Here is a 5,278-nt window from a genome sequence, read left to right as displayed (position 1 = left end):
TGACCTCTCCAAGCATTCAACACATATGAAGCCAGAGTCAAAACTAGGGAACTTATTTATTCGTTCTAAGGACAACGACATGAAAAGCACGACGAGGGACAATACAAACGGATACAAAACAGTTCATTGTACCAGTCCAAACAATTATTTTCTCGCGAATTACCTTCCCAACATGCAAATACCGTCCCACTTCACACACACACGCAACACACACACACACATATACACAAATACACACGCGCGCGCGCGAACGCACATACACACAAATGGACAGGAGAAGGGGAGAAAGAGGTGTGAGTGGTGGTATGGATTAAACCGAGGTCCCGTGTGCAATATGCACTTTACGAACGTTAAGGAATCCACGACAACAAAAGGGCTGTCACTGGCAAAATTCTGCCCCCCCCCCCGACCCCCCCCCCCCCCCCGACCCCCCAAAAAACAAAACAAAACAAAACAAAAACAAACAACAACAACAACAACAACAAAACAACACCGGAGAAGAAAGAAAGGAAAGGAGGCAGAGGGTGCCCCGTTTTCCCCTGACACCGCTTTTCTCACACATCGGTGCCTTTCCAGAAAACCGCCGCAAAAACCACCACCCACCGCCTACTGCAGCAGGTCGATGATGACACTACTTGGCGCGCGCGCACTGCGACACGAACAACAAAGACTACACAACGATGCCGCAGCTTCATCCGACACCACCACCCCCTCCACCTCACCTCCTCCCCCCCCTCTCTCCTCCCTCTGTCTGTGTGTGTGTGTGTCTGTCCCCCTCTCTCTCCAGTCACGTCACAACGCCATCGCAAGCGACCGGAGTCCGCGAAAGCTAAGGTTTGCTGTTAGTTTTTCACGACTTTTCTTCAAGTAAGAGTTCTTAATTCATTTTAGGGGGGTTTGTTTTGGCCTTGGATACTACAGTGTGCAATTGTTTTGCAAGCAAGTAAGAATTCATCAAAGTTCATCAAAGCTAAGGTTTGCTGTTTCTTTTTCACGAATTTTTTCTTGAAGCAAGAGTTCTTATTTCTTAAAAAAATTATTTTGTTGTTTATTTTGGCCTTGGATACTATGTGCATGTGTTTTACAGGCAAGTAAGAGTTTGTCAGTGTTGTGTAAAAAAGCACATGAGGGTCCATCAAAATATTCTCCAGCAATTGTGATTCTCTGTTTCTGTCTGTCTCTCTATCTTTGTGACAAGAAAGTAAGAGTTTTGAATGTTTATCAAAGTATGAAAGGCAAGCGTTTTATTATTTTTATAGTGAGTTTGCCTACTTAATGAATATTCTTCTATGTAAAACAGAAAAGTTGACACAAAGTTCTTCTGAATAACGAAAGAAAAAAAAAAATTCTGATCACGTGTTCAATATCTTTTGAAGGGATTGTATGCTAATATACACTCACCAAATGTCTTATATTGTCTATGGGTTTATCAGGTAATAAAATGTTCTTACTGGTATTAGATAAACTCAGCACAACGATCTTCTACACGTAGAAGAAAGGTAGTGTACCTGGTTTTGTCTTGAATCTGTTTTGAAGCAGATGTACGAATTAGTCTTAAGTGAGGTAAAAGTACATAACTGACATGCTTTGTATGAAAGCCGTCAATTTAATTCAGAAACAAGAAGCTCTAGTGATCAAAATACACAACTCAAAGTGCCAAGTTATGATTATTAGAAAAGAACAATTCTCAAAGGAAGACTAAAAGGTTAACTTCAAACGTAAGGGAAAAAAAGTTAACAATGGTTGGTAGAGTTTCATTCCCAAAGCAGAAATCATCAATAGAAATGGTGTGAAGTACATTGTCATACTAAAACTGTTCTGAATATCACTTTGAAAGCAGAGTTTACAAACGTTTTGAAAGTATCTGCTTTCCAAAAATTATTTTCTTGAGCTCTTTGACGTACATTTTTCAATTTAACTGTACTAACAACAACAACTACACACACACACACACGCGCGCGCGCGCGCGCGCGCGCCAACAAAATGTATTTAACAGCATTGTGAATTCATTCTAGTGAGATCTCTGCCTTCAATTGTGATATCCTTTTTATCGTGAATACTTTCGCCAAAGCATAGGAGCCCCTCTCCCAACCGACTTAAAACCGATCCATGAAAAAAAAGTTTCGATGCCGATGTGAACTATTTCGCGTGAAATGCTTCTACAAGGTAAGAAGATACATCAGGTAATATTGTGAGTTTTTAATCGTACAATGCTCAGATACCTTTGATAATGTGAGCTCGTTTACACAAGCAGAGTATTTCATAGTATCCAAGTTCAGTGCCTTCGCAAAAGTTGTTAACACCGCCTATCTGCTCCAGTTTAAAAGGAAAAGAATTAAAGTGCATTTGAAAACAGATGTATAGAAGAAAACGCTCAGAACCATTCCGAAGGTATATGTTTATAACTTCTTTGTTGCTTTATGGTGGTGATACAGTGGTTATCTATTCATGTGTTTGATTTTATGTGTAGTTCTTAGTTATCTTTCGTCCGAACAATTTGAGAGACTAAAACTTTTTTTTTGTTGTAGATTGTCATTATTCACATGATTTTGTCGTGTGTGGGTGACGGGATTTTTTGTTGTTTGAAACCCCGAAGCTGACATTCTACAGGTAACTTTCTTCTTTTTCTTGTAATTTTGTGTATAGATGCGTGTTCTCTGCTTTCTGTTATTTGCTCGTAAGACGATTTTTGGTCTTATTTATTTTCTCATCTTTTTTTTTTTTTTATCCGAATGTCTCCCTCTTTTATATATATCTATTTATTCATTTATTTTACATTTTGATTCTCTGGTTTTGTTTTCTTTGCTTATATGCATGTAGAATGTTATGTGCACAGTTTACGTGCAAGTTCGTGCGATTTCGTGTATAAAGGTACAAAGAAATAGACAATTAACCTTTCCCTGAAATAAAAAAAAACTCACAAAACAAAAAACTCAATATAAAACAAAACACCTCCGCTACCCCCAAAAAACAACAACAACAAAGAAACAAAATAGGATTACTATAGAACAACTGTGGGTTTGACCTGGAAACGTTAAACACATCACCAAGAAAAGACGAGTTTTAAAGGTTTTTTTTTCAAAGAAAAGTAGGCTCTACCAATATAAAATACAGTGATACACAGACTGCTGCGAACAGTCCTTGTATTCTGTTTGTCTCTTTTAAAATTGGTTTCGCACAGAGACGGAATATGGTGGTAAAAGTGATGACCATAGGTATTTTTTTTCAGACACATCATTCATCCAGTGATTCAGTGTAGGATGTATTACAAATTATCATTCCGGGTATTTTCAAGTTTCATTTTCAAGGAGGCCGAACTGATCCACACACACAATACCCAACATCTGCACAGAAACAGATGCCTGTAAAGAAGTAGATACCTGACCTGTGCATAAACGCAATGTGCTGGTGAGACCTTTAAAGCCTGCAAAATTCACGCATGGGTTAAGGGAGACAGCTAATGCTTTCAGCCGCCTCCCGCCAGACCACCACAACAAGCATCTGGGGACTTGCTCTGAGCAGGGACTTTATTCACACGCACGCTCGCAACCCAATAATCCGAAACATTATGCAGATGTAAGACAAGGATACCAGAGATTAAAAAAAAACAAAAAACACATGCACGATTTGTTATGCTGCATGCTAACTAGCACGCACACCTGCAACCCAATAACCAAAACATTATGCAGATGTAAAACAGGAGTACCAGAGAAAAAAACAACAACACATGCACGATTTGTGATGCTGCATGCTAATTAGGACGCACACTCGCAACCCAATAACCGAAACATTAAGCAAATGTATGACTTGGTTACTGGAGGTTTAGCACATATACGATTTGTAATGCGGCACACCAATTAGTTCCACTTTTGTGTCCAAATCAGTCACCAGTGTTCAGTCACTGGCAGGAGGATGGATTTTATAGATGTCACATTTATAGACCAGGCTCATTACAATGAAAACTAATAGATCTATGGTTCTGGTATGCTCTTTTGTGCAGACCATAGCAGTTACAGCTAAAGTTATTGATGAGGATAAAAGTTTTTAGGATTAGTTACAGCCACAGTTATTGATGAGGGTAAAAGTTTTTAGGATTAAACAGGGAGGGAACGAAGCAGGTGGTGCAAAAAGGTTCTGGGATTTAACTGAAAACAAATGAAACAGGTGATGTATAGGTTCCCTGTCTAAACTGGCAATGGATGAAAAAAGCTGGTTTAGAAATAGAGGGACTAAACTGGGAATGGATGAACTAGGAAGTGTAAAGGTTCTAGAAATACACTAAATGAAGGAAAACTATCGTCGACGTGGGTGGAATTCGGCGTAGAAGGCACACCACGAGAAAGGACAGATGGATAACCTGTTTGTGTGAAACTCATTCTCGCCTCTTAAAAAAGGTTAGAACTGTAAATGGATGTGACATTTTGCTGTTTGGTTCGTGGAGACTAGGCAGCTGGTTTGATTTTGAACTGACTGACTGACGTATTAACTGAAGGACGAAAGAACGAGAGAACAACGGGTAAAAACAACAAACGAACGAACGAAAAAAAACAACTCAACACACATAAAAAAAGAAACAAACACACGACCCATCTTACTCAATAAGTAACTAGATTACAAACTCATTCATTCATTTACTCACTCACTGACTCGCTCACTGACTCACTCACACATTCACGTACTCACTCACTCACACACACGCTATCTAAAGATGACTTTTGTGGAGAGAAACGAAATTCTATTTCAAGAGGGCGAAGTACTAACCACATTATGATCTTGTTACACTTGGTATCATCGGGGGAAAAAAGAGGAAAGAAGAAAAGAGTAACAGTAAAACTATTCACTGCAGCAAAGTATACAAAACAGTATACACATGTACACAGCATAGTCACGTGTATGTATGTACAAAGCAATAAAGCCCTGAACAAACAAGGAAGGCAGAGTGGGGGGCGGAGTGGAGACGTCAGACAAAACAGGAATGGGAGGGATGACAGGCAGACTGATAGACAGGGCAGAGAGAGAGAGAGAGAGAGAGAGAGAGAGAGAGAGAGAGACAGACAGACAGACAGACAGACAGACAGACAGACAGAGACAGAGAGACAGAGAGAGACAGAGAGAGACAGAGACAGAGACAGACAGACAGAGACAGACAGACAGACAGACATAGACAGAGGTAGACACAGACAGAGACAGAGAGAAAGAGGCAGAGAGAGACAGAGACACATAGAGAGACAGATAGACAGACAGACAGAGAGAAAGATCGACTGGCAGAGAGACAGAA

At 39.9% G+C, this 5,278-nt stretch overlaps 1 protein-coding gene across 4 annotated transcripts in view; it reads left to right on the top strand.

The window, feature by feature from the left end:
• Positions 1–788: 788 nt before the first annotated feature.
• LOC143294251 (PDF receptor-like) overlaps positions 789–5,278 on the top strand; it is a 261,783-nt gene continuing 257,293 nt past the window's right edge. For 2 of the 4 annotated variants that reach the window (XM_076605685.1, XM_076605689.1), the window contains exon 1: positions 816–975. The gene's annotated coding sequence lies outside the window, so the exon portion shown is untranslated. Of the gene's footprint in view, positions 976–5,278 lie in introns of all 4 variants that reach the window. The other 2 variants (XM_076605686.1, XM_076605688.1) reach the window with 2 other exon arrangements.

The sequence above is a fragment of the Babylonia areolata genome, chromosome 19, assembly GCF_041734735.1.
Source record: "Babylonia areolata isolate BAREFJ2019XMU chromosome 19, ASM4173473v1, whole genome shotgun sequence".
Classification (NCBI taxonomy): domain Eukaryota; kingdom Metazoa; phylum Mollusca; class Gastropoda; order Neogastropoda; family Buccinidae; genus Babylonia; species Babylonia areolata.
Note: the sequence above shows the minus strand (reverse complement) of the source record. Positions and strands in the feature narration are given on the sequence as shown.